Source organism: Varroa jacobsoni, unplaced genomic scaffold (assembly GCF_002532875.2).
Source record: "Varroa jacobsoni isolate VJ856 unplaced genomic scaffold, vjacob_1.0 scaffold_233, whole genome shotgun sequence".
NCBI lineage: Eukaryota > Metazoa > Arthropoda > Arachnida > Mesostigmata > Varroidae > Varroa > Varroa jacobsoni.
The window spans coordinates 239,873-261,540 of NW_019213135.1; the positions used below are offsets into that span (position 1 = coordinate 239,873).

At 40.6% G+C, this 21,668-nt stretch overlaps 1 protein-coding gene across 2 annotated transcripts in view; it reads right to left on the reverse strand.

The window, feature by feature from the left end:
* Positions 1-21,668, reverse strand: part of LOC111273876 (uncharacterized) — a 78,262-nt gene that overhangs the window by 28,391 nt on the left and 28,203 nt on the right. For both annotated transcript variants that reach the window (XM_086973655.1, XM_086973654.1), the window contains one exon: positions 13,818-13,936. The gene's annotated coding sequence lies outside the window, so the exon portion shown is untranslated. The remainder of the gene's footprint in view (positions 1-13,817; positions 13,937-21,668) is intronic.

The following is a 21,668-nucleotide window of genomic DNA, read 5'->3' on the forward strand; positions in this document are numbered from 1 at the left end:
GCCAAGAAATTTCCCAGATGTCCTAACAATGATAGCAGCAATTAACGATAGACATGATATCTATCACAATTTCTCTCGCGTCTCCAGCTTTCACATATATTGCCAGGTTCGTAGAGGCGGGGTATGTTACAGAATTTATGGCAAAGCGAGTATCAATGCATTGTTTTATCTTTTTTTTTAATCGTTACTTTCTATTGCATTCGTACCAAAAAGACCCGCATCAATTTCCGCAAATTTTCAGTCTTGCTTCCTAATGTCCAGCATGAAGGCTTCCGTTGCCAGGGGCCCGAAGAGACGACGTGTGTCCTCAGACAGCAATGGCGATCCAATTGCGGCTCACTATATGTAGTCCCAGTGTTCTTTTGAGAAAAAAAGGCTTTGGCGCGATTTAATTACTCGAAATTATTCACTGTAAGATCTTCCTAGATGACGTGTACCCCTTACGATGTGATCGACACTACTTCGAAGTCGAACGGGCTCAGAGCGACCGCCGAGGGCAAGCCAATGAATCCATTGAATCATCCATATGGCCAACAGTGTCTTCCTGCATCTTTCGGGGACGCGCGCACAGTGAAACCTCTGTTATTTGCAAAGAAGAACGGCCCCAAACACGAAAATCGGTTTAAAAAGGCAACAAGTGACCTGGCACAAAAAGGTACGAGGTGGTGGAAAGTGGACGCTTTCTTGCGTTATCTTTTAAACTCTATCGCCTCTGCTTTAGTCAGGTTTACAGTCAGTTCAAAATTGGGGACTGCCGCTCGTAGAGTCATTCGACCCGTATATCGCTAAGATGTTTGCATTCAGGATGATTTTGACTGATTTCTATAGCCCTCTTATTTAATTAGGGAGTCCCCCCATCAGGCGGAAAATAAGAGTGGGCTTAGATGGTTTACCTAAGCTAGGCCATTGGTTCATGGGAAAAGCGCGAGTATGTCGCTTCTAATTTCCTGTAGAATTGCAGCGAGAAGATAGAGCACATTCATTGGGACACGCAGTTCGATCGGCGTGAGCATAATTCTGTCTGTGGACGATGACGTGAGGTGCCTTGAATGCCGCGTATAACGGACTGTGCGGCATTACCAGGCCAGGATCCTGCACGCCGTTTCTGTCGAAACCCATGTCGGTCCGTTGGAATATTATGTACGCTGACTGTGTAGTCTGATAGTTAACAAACCGAAGAACAGTTTATAGCAAATGCTTTTTCATCATGACGACGGTCGCTTGGGTGGCTCCTTCTTTTTGGGATTACTAAGGATATAGCATCACCTCACTGGGCAAGAATTATGCTAATGGGTAAACATTTATTAAATAGTGTCATCCAACCCGGTGTCAGAACGACGACGCATTTGAGATGTTCGTAACAGACTCTATCTAGAGTGGCGGTCTGTTGTTGCGTAGGCTTCAGATATTTTGTGCTAGCTCCCGCTTTGTGACACCTTATTGAAGAATACAATAGGGAAATTCCTTCTTCTGCCAAAAAATAGTAGCATCGCATGTGCTGTCGTACCTTTGTCGCAAACATCTCGTAGAAGCGATGTACGAAGGCCGAGGAGTTAACCGCAGACGCCGTCGAACTGTCATGGAACTATTGCTACTGGTACGATTAACGTTCTGTATTGGCAGTTAAACGGGTCTGTACCTGTTGAAGGTATTGTTCCCTTTGTAACCCATACGATTTTCTACGGGTCGTCTTAAAAATGAAAGCTAAAGAACTTGAGCTGTACCTCGCTAGGACTTATACGCAGCATCTGATTGAAGTTCCCCAATCTAAGCACAGCTTTTTTCGTCTCCGCGAAAACATAGATCATGGTTTCACTATAGTCGTAGACTTGCACGAAGGGCGTAGGCTTATGGCCCAGGTACAGCGAGACAGAAGGTGTCATATGGGTTAATGTTGCAATCGTGTTACACTTTAATAGTTTAAGGATCTAAAGTGTAGATCCAATAATTTGATATTGCATACCCGTCTAAATGTCTGTAAATGTAAATGTGCCCCATTTTACAGTTTAGAAAAAAAAATACCACCAGGAGTCCTTGGGAGGTCCTGCGCTCAAAGGAGCGCAGGACCTCCCAAGGACTCCTGCGCTGAGGATCGACAAAGACATACAAAATATTACCTTCAATTGGCAGAAAAACAATCTAAAATAACTAAAAAGTCAAACATTTCTTCGGAGATGGCTTGAAAACATTAAAAAACGAAGCACCAGCACCAAATGTTAAAGTAGCAGGCGAACTGGCTTTAGAACCTTGATATAAGTTATCACCGGATAGCACATACATTTTTTACATGTTCTATACAAAGCCACAATGTGAAATTCCGTCATCGCCCAAGGGCAAAATAACGATCCTAGCTTCGTGATGTTACAGATATTTGGGCAAAGACGATGGGCAATTTTAAACAATAAGATGCACACCGGCTAGCCGATTTAAAATGAAAATGGCATATTATCGTTAGTGATGAAAGTGCATGCACAAATGACACTAGAATGAGCACTTGGAATACATTAAAGAAGTTTTTTGCTGTCGAAAAGTTGACGTAACTTAGTACGGATGATGAAATCCAAGGCACTCGATACGGTACATTATTCTTAAGCTGAAAGGTGTAAGTTATAATACTGAAGAGTTGCTATGACTTAGGACTCCATTTCATTAGTGCGCGTATCCCAAGATGGTAAAAAAATCATCAGTCATAATTTCTAGGATACAAGCCGACTTAGTAAATAATGGCTACCTCAGGCGAATCAATGACAGGACACTATAGAAAAGTGGGTTTAGCCAAATTTGCAGATAACATTATGAGAGTGTATGAAGAACTTGAAAGCGGGCAAAGTCTCCAAGGGAGTACCATATATTTCCATATATACCATTGTATTTAGACCAATCTTCCAATAGCAACGCACGGTCTACAGTTGAACATGAAGGACGATCAAAGATCACAGGCCATGTTAAAGACATTAGTAGCACGTAGTAAAAAAAAAAAATAAAAAATTTCACTTAGGTCGAATAGAACAGCTAAACGATGGCCCTTCGCGATGGTCCTTCGCTTCACCGAAGAACTACCAAGTTATTAATGAAATCCACATTTGGTTCTATTTAATTTATCAAACTTCTTATAAAGGGATCCGTTCAGCTACGTTTCCAAGAAGAGAGTGCAGCAATCTTTTTTGCGTTATATGTTTATAGTCAAAAATATAATAGAGGAACGAAAGGGGGCGGGTGGAATTAGATGAACCTGCTTAGGTTTTAAAGGTTGGTACTATTAAATTAAAACACGTACGCAATGATCTGGAAGAAAGATGAGTTTGCGTTTAGATCAATACATCTACAAATGGTATCGTAGCTTTTGGCTCTGCTGTAGGAGAGGTATGTACTTCAACGGGCGCAATTATTGCTTTCGCGAACATCGTTAATGACTATCCAAAGAAACCGAAACGATTTTTTTAGCCATGTCAAATGACGGCGTCACAGGGCGTGGGCTAAATCAGTGTTTCCAACATCAAAACCTTATTATCGAACGGAATATATTTCAAAGAAAGCGAACATCCCATAGAAAAGGTTATTCAGGATCTGTATAGACCACACCGGTCTGGGTATTTTTGGGAACCTGCAATGGATCCCAAATACTTGTTTTGGCTTTCGGATCTTGTTCTTCTGGACACATACAAATCGAAAATAATATCACTTCTTCCGTATATACATATACTTTTAAGGGCATGTGTACTATTCAGACATTGTACCTATTATTATATATACTCAGAACTTCTTTGCGAATTACAGTAGATTTTGCCCAATGTATGGTTGTATACGTACGCGTGAATAAGGTGGCACTAACTTTTCCTACAGACCTGTAATAAATAAGTACTGCTAAAAAAACATATCTCTGAACTTCGATGTAAGCTATATGCTTGACTTTTCGAAGGCGCACTGCAAAAATATAGACGATTTTAGGTCCTATGCTTTTGGGCATTGCTTTCACGATCTGGCTATGATACAAACGTTTACTGTCGCTATAAACGTGAAGCTGCAACTGTTGATAACAAAACGCGACATCTGTTGGACTACTCTGTTTATTTAGCCCCCCTCTGTAACAACATACGGGTTTCCAATGCAGCATAAAATTATATCCCCGCAGGAAGGCTAATTTATTCAGAATAATAATGCTAATAATTATTTAAACAGTTATTCGCGCGTAAAAGCATGCTATGAAAATTAATGTACTGTTGCTTTGTCACCAGAAAGAAATATTCCACGCACTCGTTACACATATTCAGTTTTTTTTTGTTTTAATATAGATTTTTGAAAGCAGAATTGTTGAGCGACCCATCACCTTCCTGAAATAATATCCTTTTATAATTGTGTTGTGATGACAGCGCTTATAATAGCTCTAGCGTGATACCTCCGTCTGAAAGAGGCTTAAACGCAATGAGTTCGAATTGGAATCAGACTTTCAAAAGCTAACCAGAAACTTTGTTGACATACGATAACGATAATCGCTTGAAACAATTCGACATTATTCCATTTCGGCTATACAATTCGAAGTTATTCTTGTTGACCAGAGTCTGTTAACTCGAGTTCCGCAATAAGATACATATTGAAAATCGGTGTCAAATATAATATAATACAAGCGTAATGCAATTAAACCGGCAAAAATCCTCGAGGTATTTTCAAGCGCGTTAGAATATCTAAAATTGGCAATAAGTCGACGACATTTTTTTCCGCTATAGCAACTGTCAAACGCTTCCTACTAGCTAAAGGTATATTTCAACCCTGGTGTTGGATAATAATCGGCGGAGTTATTTTTTCTTCTAACATAAACTTAAGATGATCCCCATCCACAAGCCTTGTCGATAGCAGCAGCCTCAGTATCGGCCCCACCAAACTGTGAACTTCGAACACATCCCAAATCAGATATTATTATTACTATGCGTATAATATTAAGCCTATATTCATATGGTAATGTTGCGCATATATATATATGTATAGCTACTTGCAAACTAGAATGGCAGGTTGTTAGCTAAATATATCGATAGTTAATGCGGATAGGGTCCCATCAGAATTAATAGATAGCTGGTCCTAGTGTAAGACCTATAGCCAGCTTTGGCCAGTCACAGTCCTAAACAGTACAATATCTAAAGAAACGATGGAAGTTTTTAACACAGTAAGTTTTTAATCAAAAAAAATCAATGGAAATTAATCAAAATCAATCAAGTTTTTAATCAAAAATCAACACAGCATTTTGTCATCTGGATTTGTTTTTTTTTCATTTGACTAACGTACCCTAAAAACGCGATAATTTTCTTAGAAAAACTCTTTTGCGATAAAATTATGCACCGTAGCGAAAGACGATTCTATCACTCGCTAAATCAGTAATGTAACCATTAATTTTGTGAGCAGCTTATAGAGTGGCGTATAGTCGTTAAAGGCCGATCGGTTTTTACCTAAAAAGAATAAAAACTTGTCCGTTATGGACGATAAAGCAGTACGACATCCGAATTAAGCTTGCGGGGGACGCCATTTATGTCCAATGAAAATTTCACTTATGTCGAATAGGTCACAGGATGCTCACTACAAAACGAGTGAACACTTTCGACTGGCATCGCTTCGATAACAGTTAACAAATATATTTAGTACTACATGTATCGAATATACACGAACAGTTCTTGCATCACTTTTCTATTGGCTTGCCTTTTGTTTATTTTGTCGTTTAATCGACATTTCGTCTTTATGCGGCTGACTCGACCCTCATGTACACGATATATTTACCTCCATGTATACGATATGTTTACCATACTTGTTCCTTATTACGTTAACCCGTAACGTGCCGCTGTGTTTCTGTTACTGCTGAAGCCATTTTGACGCAGCTGATGCTTATTTTTTGGGACATTTTGAGAGAAAATATCGTTCTTATTTCCACCCATCTTGCTACCCCCACTAATCTCATGCTGTCAGCGATATCAGCTGATTGTGGCCGAGGTTTTATTGTCTACCGGCGCTCTCGATCTGTTACGACCACCAGGAAAATTATGTAAGCACCAAAAGCAGTGGTAACGGTAGTAAGTTTCGTGTTTACCGTTGTATTGATCCTAAGTTTCGCTTGTTGGATGTATAGTATGACTTGTCCGCAGTAAACCTAGGGTGACCTAGGATTCGGCAGTAACAGCATCACAAACAATCAACAGCCTTAACTGTGAGCTACGTGCTACTTAAAAGGCCTAGAGCCATACTTTTAGGTTTTAGCTTCGTAACTTTCGGCCGCTTTGTCGTTGGTAAGTTATCGAAACTAATAGAAAAAGCCCCAAAATGTGAGAGCTGAACACTGAATGCTATTATATTTCTGGCGCTGTATAACTAAGCAAATCGAACGCTCAAATACACTAAAAACCCTCCAGCATGGAAAAATTAGACCACCCTAGTATGGGTAATAAAACGTTCTTATGAAAAGTTTTTTTGCCATCGCGTACGCGGTTGAAACAGCACCTAGCCGATGCTCATCGAAAATTGTATCAGGCCATAAAGGCTAAGTTGTTATTGTATTGAAATGAACATATTGTGTCAATCTGCGTTCTTTATTAGCTGGTGCTGGACGCGCCGTCTGACCTTGGGTCGCCATATTTGAACCTTGCTATGAAGTCATCACGCTTGCAGGACAAACGTATAGACTGCTGAGATTTTCAAATAGTTACATAATTATCTAAATATTAAATAAAGAGAGATAAAGATGTGAATCGGTGTGAAAGGCTGGGATGCACATTGATTGTATAACAAAAAGGAATGCTGATTTTTCGCTACGCAAATATATTTCGATAGATTGAAAAGAACAGTAAAACGTGTTGCTTAAGTCCCATAGAGCCTTACTACAGCAACATAAACAATACGATAAAAGGTTATAAGGTTGTATAATAATAAATAACTGTCCCCGTTATTGCATATCAAACTTCCAATTAAAGTAGGACATCCTAATCATTACATGGAAAAACAAGATAACCGTGATACCCAAACTGAGTTGTGATCTTTGTTTTTTACATTTAGCTTAAAAAATTCCGTAGGTCGTAAGAATCTAATAAAACTGCTCTGCGCAAACAAAAGCGTCTACGTATATGTGTGACGCCCGCCACTTTCAATTTATCTATACGACTTCAGTGCCGCACCGCACTTCGAAGATTCGTCGCACGTTCACAGCTCTGGGTTACAGCGACTCCTCAATGAAACACGTATAACAGTCAAACAGATTTAACGCACTGCACCAGCTCCTGGAGTGTTCTGCCATTTCGTTTTGCCATCGAGTTTGATGTCGTCGTCAGGCGTTTCATCGTACGGCTGGCTGGCTAGCTGGCTGGCTAGCTGGCGGACTCCGAGCGCAAAACAAAGCGTGTCAGACACCTTAACCACTAAACTACCACGGACTCTCTGCACCTTATGCGTCCATTTCGTTATTTGCGCTCAGTGGATTCGCCAGTACTGTTACTAGTTTTACAATATATTCTACTCTGCATCTGCGATATTTGCAAGCAAATTAGCGTCTGTATAAAAATAAAAAAAGATGAAGATGAACCAATATAAATCCGAATAATCACATGGCACCGTCTGCCACTGTTCCACACAGGTCCTCGATGAGATAGGATACTATGGATCCATCTTAACTTTTTATGAAAGCTCTACAAAATGATTGCCTGATAAACGAAACCGCCAATGCCAAGTCAGACGCCTTCGAATCTGGCGGATTGAACAAAGAGCGATTGTGTGTTTGATTCGGTATCGTAGGAACATAGATCAGCGCTAAATAACAGAATTGATTTTCGGCAGACCTATACTACTGGTATTACGTATACGACCGGCAAAATCCAGCCATCCCGCCACCATGGTTATCAATATTTGTTCATCTCCACAGAACGAATACGGCAGTGCACAAGTTCTGGTATTTAGAACTGTTATCGTAATAACAATTTTGAAAACGATTTAAGCACTCCTGTCAACTCGTGGCTAAGCGTGACACGTAGTTAACGCTTTGGAAACCCGCTGCCCAAACCGTATCACGCTGGTTGCATCATCACTCTTGGCGGCCGAAGGCTCACCCTCACGTTCCAGGGTGCGAGAGCTATTGCGTCTCACGACCGCAGCATGCTCATCGACCAGACATTATAACCTACGCAAAGGTATTGTTGGGAAGGTGCGACGGACCTTTATATGAGGGGACAGTTTTAGGCAGTTTGTCAAAAATCGATATTTGAAAAACAAAATAGCCAGGAACAGCGAGATTAGTACTTCTGTGAAGAAGTATAGTTCCGCTGCTTCTCGAGCTCCTATGAAGTGTGCACATTTTTACTGCTAGAACGAAAGAGCGACGTATCAAACCCCGATCTCGACCAGTATTGCTTTAACTGTTTATATTATTATAGGTTCGTATCGGAGATCAACCCCGATAGTGTTTCACCTTTCTAGAACGACGGACGCCTTGGTATGTCTGGGCCATTCCAGATACCACAAATGCCCGCAGTCCATCGAAGCATGACTCCGCTAGATTTCCCAACACCTCGTATTCTACATTTGTCTCTGAAAAATTGAGGACTTATCGAAAGTTGCTGTAAGGTTGTCTGTACTCTTATGAAAAATTTTGGATTATCCGATAACCGATGCATCCTTTCATAACCTTACCTGTCGCTCACCTGCAGGCCGATAGAATTAGTTCCCCTCGGAGCCCGATTACCCGCTCGAAAATCGCGGTAGAATCCGCGTGTACTACAATAAAAGTGTTTTCATTTGGATTTAGCTTTCGTCTACTGTCCCTTTCCAATGAATTAGACATTTACTCGACTTTTACTGACCAAAGTGTTCAATGGTATGGGCGGGCAAACAGGTCTCAGCTGAACCCCTGAACAATGCGAACAAATTACTTAACATGGCATCAAGTCCGATGCCTACTAAGAGAAAGCATCTGGTTGAACTCCTCAATTACTGATGTAGGAAACATTTTCAGTTTAGCTTAGACAGTCTCACACGTTTTTTTCAAAGAGATCATTGCCATATCTCGATACCGTACACTTCCCTATCGGGCTAGCTTGACAGCCGTCTGCAAGTTTACGGATGGCGTGAAGGTTAACGCGCAAAGCCTAAGCCTCAGAGGTAAAGCATAGATTCCGGGCAAATACTCAACACAGTTTAGAAGGGTTTCAGCGAGTTAGCTGCGAGCAAAAAAAAAATGCAGAGTTACCCGTTTGACGGTTGAAGAACCGAAAATTATTTCTAAAGCTTTAGACAGAGAAGTGCTCGACGTACTTATGACGTATATTTTGAACAAAAGACTAAAAAAACGTGCATTATTGGCACCACCCGTATCGCCCTGTTTAGCTATCGAAGGAATACGCCTTATTCTGTAGTTCTTGAGGTTTTAGTAATTCGTCTTGGTTCCGTCAGCGCATCATTTCTTTAAACATAATAGAATTTGAAGTATTCAGATTCATATTAGTCTATTGGTTATCATCATATAGCAATTGTAATACAAAACCGTTATTTACCCCAGACTTCGGTACTTGCAAGATACCCACTATAAATCATTATGTGCTTTTTCCTCAGTTCACAAACTCAGTTATATTGCCCCTACTTACTAATTAGTGTCGTGGAAACGGCCCTTATTAGGGTATTGTACACACAGGTCGATTGCCCTTTACCAGATTTAGTGCAAATTTACTGTTACTAATACGTATGTATACGAGTATTTAAAGGAATCACTGTACTTTATGAGTAGCGCAAGCGCATTGAATAATGTCAAAACGTGGATATCAGATAGCATTGATCTACGAATAACTTAAAGTAAGACCTTTAATTGGGTTCGCAAACTTAGAATGTTAGATAGAAACGAGCCATAAAATAACGAACCCAGGGCTCATAGTTTAGAGCATAGATGTTTCCTTGGTCTGCGAAACCCTGGTAGACCTGCGCCACTTTAATCAGGCCCATCTTTCTGTTGGCCTGGCGAGCCTTTGATGATGTCTTCGCCAAGCGCTAGTCTGCTTTATCATCAGACTGACTGTTATGCAGAGCTGGTTGTACCATTATTAGCTTGCTGTTATTATTGGGTGCTAGGGATTGCCTGGCATACCCACGGTGTTTCAGAGAAGAAGGCTCCTACATTAGTCGAATGGACAGAACGATTTAGAGTTATCGGCGTCATTGGCACTGTGCACCTGGTTCAGGCTCGCTCTCGGTAAGAATTTGGCCTCACAGGCTTCACCACTGTGAGTATGACTGCAAAGGACTCATTGTGACCTTTCATTTCCTCTGGAGGAGAAATGGCTTGATTTGTGCTTTCTCCTTTCAAGGAGTCTTACAAATCGAAAGCAATCATTCCATAGGCAACAATCAGCTGCTGTAAAAAAGCCATCAATGATTAAACATATGAATATACGTTTTAACAATACTACGGTAATATCCAAGAAATGTTAATGAAAACCAACTGCCACCTTCGAGGTGCGGTTCGCTTGTAAAAAAAGTTCAAGATATCTATTATTATTGAGCCGAAGAATCTGTCCTTGACCGGAAGGCGATCGCCTCCTAAACAGTCTAAGAAATCTGAAAATATATCTCTTTTGTATAGTAAGATGAAGACTAATTCAATATCGAAGTAAAAAGTGTGAGCTTTCCCTTCGAGACTTTTAAGTCTTTGATGTTGCTTTGGTCACACAAACGACGTTTGCTATATATTGCGTGTTGAAAAAGCCAGTCAAAAGGTCCGTGCAAAATACTACCGAGCGAATTCAAATAGCAAATGTCGAACTCTCTAAGTCCTATTTAGTATGACGGTGACCAGAAATGACATTTCAATGGCAGCCTGTTGTACGAGCTGTCATACCGGAAATGCGATTCCGTACGTCAGAGCTCATCCGTACATAATATTCCGTGTGCAGTAATCAAGGCTTATGGTGATGCTCGAAATCAGCGCATATTAAGCGCGTACTTTTGAACAAGTCTTTTTCGAGTTTATTCAACGACCTGATCCCATAACAGGGCTGTCGAAACTCCTTAGCTTTAGGTTCAGTTATCAAATTAACTGAGTACGCGTTAATTCCCATTGAGAATGAACGTGGATAATAGGGAAAAGTCTAGGGAGTCAGAACTTGCTTGTGCGATGTAAAGGCAGCAACTGTTTATAGACTACCCTCGTCTTCGATTCATCTTAACTTCATTTTTGGACATCTCTCTCAATGCGAAACATATTATACCTATTTTTAGATTCATCTTATTTTATACCCCTGAATGGCTATACTGGTTTAACCTCTCTACGTATGTCTCTGTATAATTAACAAAAACTTGCGTGATCACGTTTTTAGCCGACCAAAGAGGTCGGTGTTCGACCGCGTTGCCTTTATACCCCCTTGTTTGTTACGCCGTCTTGCTGTGCGCCGCTTCTAACAAAAAATTTCCATCCAAAAATTCCAAGCTTAAACGAATTGGAGATAAACATCCTTTGCTCGGTATATCAGATAGACGCGATAGAAGACAATCGCAGTAAAGTCGTAGATTCCGTGCGCCCAATACTGCACCTACGGTACACTCACCAATGCACCCACTCGCGTGGTAAAGTTAGTCCAAGCCCAGCGAAAAGTTATGAATCCTAAGGTCAGTGGTTACCGGGACTATTAATAACAGGCCTTATAATAATACAAAGCACGAACACTGGATCGCGGTTAAACCTGACTGGGTTAACGTTTTGAAAAGGTAATGCATAATTTACGACTTATTTCGACCTATTGCGACCTCTAGTGGGTAAAACGACGTTTGGCCTAGTTTAACATGTTATTTCCTAGCGTTCCATTTCTAGGATAGGAGGTTTTCACAACCGAAGCTCTTCACTGCATCTGCGTTATTTTCACAGTGGCGCATATAGATGTAGAAGTTTTTAAGTATACACAAAGTCGATGTCGTTTAACCATTTGCAGCTATCAAATTGTGTAGCCCCGATTTTTTACCTCGTACAACCCGATTGTTTACATCGTTTTCTCTGGCGTAATAGGAACAAATCTTTGGATCTTTCTTTAATCTTCAGAGTGGCAACAAGCTATCTGATACTGAAAATCAAAGAAGGTACATGTATTTCTAGCCATCATTACTACTACTTCTGACTATTAACAAACTGGAAAGTGTTTTATGATTTTAGATGCATATTAAAGATTTTTGTACGAAGCACTCGTATCTTTAAGACAGAACACTTGGGGTAATCCCCATTCTTAATTTCCTTGCTTTTCGGGATATAATTATTTTTTTAGGACAAGTTTTGCTAAGAGTTGAAGATACTTCGACATCACAGTAGCGTTATTGAGAACAACTTATTGAAAAGATGTATAGAAAATGATATCTGGGCGTATACATATATCATATTGTCTCCTTAATTCTATACATACAAAAATACAATTTTGCAAGTAAAACTGACAGAGGAGATTTCAGACATATCAGGAAGCAGAGCTCATATAATTCTGTCGGATCCAATAAATGATTAGTCCCTCTTGCGCTGCTATGGGGAAATCACCGTTAAACATATAAGGTCCACGCGACATTTGTTCCCCGATTCGTCTTAAGCCAAATTTCAGGGAAAAGGAGGCTATCGGCCACGCTTAACAGTTCCCGTATTTGAGCATCGCCTTTGGGGGCCGCTATATATGAAACTGTTTTTTTTTTTTTTAAATCGTGGCGTTATCTTGAGGATTCCCGATAGTCAAACACACCGATAAGATTACCCTTAGGAATCAGACTGCTTTAGAAGAGAAGAGAACTTTATTCAGCATAATCGATGCATACGTACACTAGCCACTGTTCAATGAACCGAGATGCGATCCAACTAGGACTTACAACTCGTCTGGGCCTAAAAATTACATAAACTAAATGGGCCAACGCGGCGAAGCTTAATAAATGATCGATATTAAGTCATATATTCCAAGTCATACCTTGCAAATTACAGATCGTACAATCCTTCGGTTCTCAACAAAGCTAAACTGTTATTCAAGCCGAACACGTCGTCACGCGCTCCAAAACTTTCTATCACCTAGTTTTAGATAAGTCTCAGTTCAGCCGTGGTATCTAAGCAGGAAGTCTCCTCGAAAGCAATTTTAACTCATTGTAGTTAGTGTGTTATTGCTGTCTTTGTGATGGAACTATTAAACTTAAGGACAGCTAAGCTGGCCTAAGTTTAAAGCTGGACGTAGAAACACTTCGTTCGGACGACTGGAAAAGCCGCCAGTCGTCTGAAACAACGACTAGCGGCAATATCGGACGGAAAACTCAAAGCCTTTAGGTACGGTTGGGCCTGTCGGCTTTTGAGCTGTTGAGGCGTCTATCCTCGAAACACCCTCTATCACAGGCGCTCAGCACGAAGAAGATCGTATCTTCCCTATTACTGCGTGCATATCTTCCTAAATAAATACTTTCATCAAGCGATTTCCGATTCATACCTATGTATATCATCCATGGTGTTCTCGAAATGAGGTCGTTGCTAAAAAATGCATGCTTGAGGTACCTGGCACACGGGCATAGCACCGATAATATGTCCTTGGCCGTTACTTTTTAGGGATGCCATATTGAACTCCACCATGTGATTCTATATTCATTAATTGATGAAAGATTTAGATAGAATAAGGTTTAGGTTAACTATGTTAGCAAAAAAAAATGCTCCTTCAATAACGGTGCCCCGAATGTGTATCACGTTTAACACCTTTTGACGGCACTTTGTTTCTCTACTACTACGTAACAACGCATCGTATACGATATTTTTTTCTGAAGTCATATCGACCCTTTATATTCTTGCGTGTACCGTCAGCTCGGCTACTTACACTTTCGAGGTCGACATAGTTGTCATCAAGGTATCTTCTTCGACGTATGCGGCGATTCTTTACGGGCACTCGACGAGGTGGTAGTTGCCAAGATGCGTAAATTACTGGCACGTACTCCTCTGAAAATAGAAACCGGAACGACAACGATAGAAGGAGCATATCAGAAGGCCGAAAAGGACCTGAACCTTGATCCAGTCATTTGACTATGCCTCAACTTCAAAATAAAAATTCGTATCATTATGAGGTGGAGGCAGTATTCAGGCCAGGTACGTTGAACGGTACAATAAAGCATTTGCACGTTTATTTAAAATTGATGATTAGGTAATATACGCTTTTATATGTTCTTGCTTTTTCCATTAATCTGTTTACCCTGTTTCAGATTAAACAGCTTTATTTTGAGTTTGATCACGCATCAAACACGGGTATATTACGTAACACGTAGCAGGCAGCATTTGTGATCCATTCACTTCGTTTCTTTTAATGTTACAATGTTGCGGAAATGTATTCTATATACGACGACGACGACGACAACGACGACGCTGGCCCTCTAGTAGAGAACTATAGATTTTACCTCGTCCAAATGCCATTTTGATCTTAGCAAGGCACTTCTAAAGAGTAGTATCAGCTAGAGAGGCTTTATTCATATACGCCATTGCATATCGACGACTTTTCGTTTTCGGTCAAGCACCAAGGGAACAACAGAATTGAAAGCGTTGTTTTTTGCCACCCAACGCGTCTACCACTGATATTCTAATTCAAGGTAAAATGTTGTCGAGTCGACGAAACGTATGAGACCTTTTTTGTGAAGAAATAAAGATTATTTTTACAACGGCATTGTCAAGTCTGACCATTGGCAGACGACGAAACATCAAAATAGTTACTAGATTAAGATCGATCCTATGCACCAGCATTGTCCGTTGGAGGATGGCTATTCTTCTATAAATTGTTCCCCTTCGTTTTGCTTTTTTGGGCAGTTGAAATGTCCACTAACGCGTCTTTAGTGGATGGTCTCATAAATAGAAGGGGAATATATAGTCTTGAAGTTGATTAAAATATGAAGAGTCGATCTAAGCGAAAATCGACTTAAGTTTCTTCCTTCAAAAAAGAGCAAGAAAGTCCACCGAAGATATTCAGTATTGAATGCTCTCTATGTTATGTTTCTCTTAAGATTTATAGATAAAGACTCTAGACATATACTATTCGGGCCAATTAATTGATCGAGGCAGAATGAGAAGTAAACGCTTACAAAATGCAAGAAGACGATATACCGAAAGGACATAATGCTAAGTGTCTGAAGGGCCGCCGATATTCTGTTCGAGCTGTTTTGTCTGACGCTATTTTAATCCTGAGAATCTAGAATTGACGCGCGTAATGATAGAGCTGTAACGTTCATTACAATATCATCAAATGGTTTGTGGATAAGGACTAGGTCTTCCTAACGAATATACGCAACGGAAACATCATTTAGCTATATCAGACACCTTCGTTACATAGATAAAGCTATTTGTAAATTCAACCCTATAATTGTTGCACTCGTAATATACAATTAGAACGTTTATTCATAATAGATCGCTTTGACAATGCCTGTTGCAAAAGACACCTTCTAGTAAAAATTCGAACAGGTAAAACTATTTTGGTACGCTAGAACGCCTGTCTTCCAAACCCAACCTAAAGCCGACTTATCGACTCAATGACCTTGAAGGCAGCGAGAGTCAAAATGTAGTACTCTTGTCACGTACGCTCGGGCGTGACAAGAACATGACAATATATATGTAGACATATGAATATTTGCTAGCTTGTTACACCGAAGGTTAGACTGCTTGGAGCGAAGCTCAAATAGAGGGACTGTCAAGTAACGCTTAATGGTTAGGCAGCCTAATGTAAAGCCTAAAACAGCCTGAACGTCCTTTGTCGGAGACAATGGCCTGACACGCAGGATGTCAGCCCTCAAACAGTAACGTAAGGATACAGAGCAAGAATACGTGAGAATCCGTCTTGTGTGAAACAAACCCCTCTAGAGGTTACCAACTAACATAGTAGTTGATCGTCGGACGGTACCCTCGGGCTACCCAACGTAACCTAGTAAACGAAGTTGGCCTGTTTAGGGTAACGTGAGTTCACTTGCGGCCAAAACATAGCAGAAAGACATGGACGCTTCGCGAAGCCCGGCTAGGAAGACGTTGGATATTAGATTTAATCGTGTCATGTGGGGTAGCCTCTCCATCCCAAATCTCCATTGTGACAAATTGTCACAATGGAGATTTGGGGGTGAGGGGACGCAGACCTCGTTACTACTTTCTTAAGCAGATGATGCACAAATACACAGATAGACAACATCGTTCCCCACGTTGAAGTAAACGACGCCTCTATTTTCGCGTATCTGCACGAGACTAACAGGGCGAAAAAAGGTACCACACAAAGTCAGAGAGCTTTTCAGTTGTAATATGTCCTCCACTATTTATCCTCAATTATTCATATGTGCTCGAGATCCACAGTCATTTCTGTGTGAAGCATGCTGTACTTCGACAGCTAGTCGTCCGAGCGGTCCGAGTGGATCAGAGTCCGGCCAATTATTCTGTCAGTTCGACACCCGGAAGGGTACCGGAGAAATAATGCCATACAGGCGACTATTGTAAAGCCGTAGTGTGACATGCAAAGCTGTTTTATACGCATTTGCCTTATCGTTTACCGGCCATATGTGAGGTGTCTGGTACATAGATAAATCTAGAAGTTTCCTTAGTGATCTGACTGGCACGGGAGCATGCGACTTTTGTCGTGGTCAAACGTGGCTTGACGTAAAGGTGGCGGAGTGTTCTGCTCTTCGTTTCGCAGGCCACTATAAAGCGTGATGCTGTCTTTACATAAAAAGAATTGTAATCAACAAGGAGAGAGGTAAAGTACTATACAACTTTCCGATCCCGAGGGACTGCAGCTGACTCAACGATACCGGTGCAGAGATAAGGATAGTCTTCCCGCCGCCCTCTTTGGGATAGTATATATATCGCCGTGTAAATGGTGAGAAGCTACAAATGAAACCGACGTAAATACATACACGCGACGGAGAAGAAGAACGTATTGTACATTGGTAGCGTAAAATGTAATTATTGCGAATTTTATGGCGTTTTACCAGCTCCGGTGAAGTTGGACATGTGACAGAATGAAAGAGAAATCCAAGCCTGTAGAAGCCCGCAACGGCGAAAATACTAATATTAGAAGGTGTGAATTTCTGATTTTTTTGTAAATGGCAAGGTTTATTTAATTCATAACCTAGGATAATGGGGCTAACTTCAAATAGTGCATCGTTTCATCATGTTAAAATCTTACATTCACGAGGTGGTCCGTTTACGAATAAGATAGTGAATGTCAAATAGAGAATTCGACCAGACGGGTATTGAAGAATGACAGCGTTAGTCGGCTAAAGCTGATGCACCTCGTACTGCGTTCGATGCTTTCACCAGTCGACTTCGGTTTCATTCAAACACCCGGTCCCGCACGTTAAAAGGCGAGATAATACAGTTATGCCTGCTGGTCACAGATGGATGATAGCGGTGTTACGCTTATTCGTCTGGTCTAGTCCTATACATACAACGATACTAACTTAGGAAACCTCGTTCGTTATGGAAGAGTGAGCTGAAAAAGTGTTTGTCGAATGCTATAACTAGCTAGTTTAACAGTTAGATTTCATGTTTTAGTATCCCTACGTTAGTCAAAACTACCGTAAAAAAAGTATCGCCTTTTAGGACTGCATAGCGATCGTATGAACTCCGCCTAGTTGGCGTCCAACTTCTATTTGTATCGAGCTCGATTAGTTTTGTGCAACTTCTATGTTTTGCCCACTCACCCAGTTGCCTTCTGCCTAGCGCAGCTTTTCTTTTTTTTGTTTGCATCATGCCTAGTGTTAGGTCCTTCTTCTTCAAACGTAATACACTTATTCCGAGGAAGGTTCCTTGCAGCCTGCTTTCAAGAACCTTTTCTCAGCCCCGTTTAGTAACAGGCACATATGTACCTTCTAGTAACCAAAACAGTATTACAATAAATGTCAGGATGCTTTGAGGTTGAAAGCTGAATACCGGTTTAATCGAATCGTGTTTGTGTCCATATTAGCCGTCGTCCCCATATCGATCTCCACTGACTAGTTAACGACTTTGCAGGACTGTCCGATAAAAGGCCATTCCATATTCCTACCTCTTATTGAGTGAAGCCGTCCTGTGTCCAATTCTCCCCAAAGCAGCTCATCATTTGCCGTTCTACGTACCTTGAAGTTTCATTTTCTTTCAAGGCGTTTTAATGCAAGCACATAAGTATTTGTAGATATTTTAGTTCACAAAGCCTGCTAGCCTAGAAAGATATACGACTAAATGGCCATATAATCGTAGGGTTCATACATTTTTTTTCTCTATATCTCCAGATACGTTAGTCATTTACAAAAGATTACTGTGATATATGCCATGTCTCTTCTGGTCCATATAATACTGATATAACTTCTAGTAACATTAATCACACGGCGCCCAGATATAGATAAAGATTCATGTGTACATAACGAAAAGTAGTACTATTTTTTTTTTTTTTTTTCTATGACTTTAATTACAGCATAGGTAAACGCCTGCCTATATTGCATATACTAGTAGCTATTAACAAGGTGAGTATAAAGCTAAGGCGTTTTCCTAAAAGCTTCTTCGCTTGACCTTTCTGCCCCCGTCACTATTCTCGATTCCGATTCATCCGTTTTCCTGTGCTACTAAGGGTGAGGATAAGCAGACGATAATGACAAATTCTAAATGAAGCACGAGTAAGCATTAACTAAATCCAGCATAAATAATACCGATCAACACAATGGAATTATGTCTCACAGTAACGCTATTGGAGAAGATATAACATTATTGAAAACAAGCAGGGTCTAAAATGATGAAATGAGGGAACTAAACAAGTTTTGGCTATAGAGATTTCGAATAGCTGTTCTCTGCCAGGCATGAACCTAGTACTATTTGTTCGAAATGTACATTTTATACCAGGGAGCAACGTGTTTTACGGGATAGCCTATGAATCAGTCCTCCGTAGATTTCTCCATTTATTACTTACTATTACGACAATAATTTAGCAGTATTTTTTCATCATCAGTCAGCTGCACTGCTTATAGGACGAAATTGAACGAGCTTCCTTCTCAACTAGAGACTGTGATAATAATAACAGAGATGCAACAGGGACCCCGTGACACATCAGGTTATAGTAGTGCTATGGCCAATGGGCTACGAGAAGATGCAAATACATTCACTACATGACCCGTTCACTGACAGGACAATCGAGAAGCTTTGACCTTTCGGTTTCCGTTCTTTGTTACGTAGGACATAGAGGCCGCCTGTTTTTCTTCTGTTTATTGGAGAAGGCCTACTCTTTGTAGAAAGTGGGTCCTTATTTTAGTTTTTTTTTTTTTTTTTTTTTTTTTTTCGTATTTTTTTTAACTGAATCTGCACGCGCGTAATAACGCAGCGGGCTTTGTGGGGTGGCCTTCATCTGTCTTGCCTATTTTTCTTTTGGGAATAAATCCACAATGCGTTGTCGCCTTAAAGTTCGTATGATGATCTATGATGAAATGATTTTCTATTACTTAGCTGGCAAACATTTGTTAAGGTGTGTATTATTAAGGAGGATTGATAGGATCTGAACGACGATCGAATGGCAGTATTTTCATGTTCTGCGAATTCATCAATGAATAAATGAATGAGGTTTTTTCAATAACCGTAACATTACGACATTGGGAAATGGACGCGTCAGCTTTAAATCACTCATTAATAATGAGTCATCCTCAGATACATTTACAACTGCTTCGAATATCAGTTGTACCCAGCCATTATTTACTGCACCAGCCAACTTTGTATATGGATACGTATCAAACTATGGTCCACCTTACCCCCTACAGCTTTCTCATGTACGTCTATAAACGATTTCGAATTCAAAAGGCCTGAGTATGACCGAAAATCAAAAACTTACGCCGTTTGTTAATTAATATATTAAGCCAACGCTAACTAATATATTAAGGATAATAATAACACTACAATTTCGAAGGACCGGAGTGCGGAGAACAGAAAAGAAGGTAAACAATCAGATGGGGCTGACGCTTTAGCCAGCTAAGTGAGTTACGAGTAAGAAGCGTATTATAAGCATCGTATGAAAATGAGCCAAACGTATCAAGCGTAAGAACTCGCCGAGGGGTCACGCACGCCCCTCTTCTTCGCATTGTGGACAAGGCAAAAAATGAAGGAGCGTCAGTAAAGCAATGTTGAATGATGACAACGACCGTCGAAACAACAATTGTTCCAGCGAGAGTCAAGAACAACAGCCCCATTAATCCGTCGAAAATGTGTTACGTATTTGCACCGCGACAAAACCCGCCCGTGTAGCCGGATTGTCGGTATTAAATAATAACAGAGCTAAGCGTAGAAAGGACCCGTTAAAAGGACCGATATATTAATTTCATGATTTTACGATGTTGTGCGTGACAGTATGCAGAACGTGCTTAGACTCCGTACGTGATATAATCTTTTGACATAAATATTAATTAAGCTAGTTAATCTGCTTTGTTTTATCACACATGTAACGGATACTTCGGGACTTTACGATTCCGGTATCAGATGCTGATCAGTATTCAAACTTACAATATATAACTTGAAATTAGCGATATAGTGTAGAAATATATATAAAAGCAACAGCGATACCTGTGCGTTTGCGTAATACGCGTAGGAAGAACTGCATCAGCAGAGCTAGCGTGGTAAGCATTGCCAGCATCTTATTCGATTCTCGACCCGAAAATTAGCTAATTTTACCAAATGTAAGTTCTAAACGTCGTACTACATTACCTGGACAAAAGTCACATCTGCACATGTACGTATGCGAAATAAATGGCAGGATATAGCTGACTTGCCCTCACTTTTACTACCTTGATCTGCTTCCACATTGCGTTGTTCTGAGTCTAGGGGAGGGAATAGCTCTTCAAATCCTGCCAATGACGCGTAGATCCTGCACGAATTGCGTGGACAAAGGAAGTTCATTATTATAATATTTTTTCTATTCAAGTGCCGGCACGCGGAGGAAAGTATACCATCGCTGATATATTAGGTCGTCAGTACCCACCTCTGACCTGCACACGAATGCGGTGCAGATGCTAATTTCTTCTGCTGTACTCCTGCCGTACTGCCGATGATCGCACACCGTATGGGCCCTGAACAACCCCATAGCACCAATATTCGTTCCCTACTATGTCGTAAATATGTCAATATTCATTGCGATCGCATGCCTAAACCCCGCTAGGCACAAATAAACACGCTATGCCAAATACGGGGTTTCTCCTAGACCTGCAGATATTGCTACTATTATTTGTTAACATAATGAAAGCACGTTTGAGCCAGAACTCCTATGTAGTAGGTATATATTTGATGCATAGTTTTCTTCAATTGCCGCTCTTAATACCTAAGCGTATTGGCGAATAGCACAGAATATCAGCGTAGTACTGTATAATTTAATAATGTTAAAAACCATTCATCTTGATGACACAAATTAACGGCCAGCTGGCTTGTCTCTTAGTGCTTCATGCTAATTTCCATGTTATAACGCTTCACCTGAGGCCGTCTGAGATCGAGCTATTGAGGAATTGGTCACTACCATCTTATCGATCGTTTCCGAAATCCAAATTTAGCGGATCCTAACCTTGGCGATGCAATTTACAGTGAATATCTGCACGGAAGCTCGTACCAGAAAAAAAAAAAAGACAAACCAAGTTTCTAGTAGGCCCACAGCGACTAAATGGAGAGTAACAATAATGATAACAACATACATCACACTGTAGCTGTTCACGTT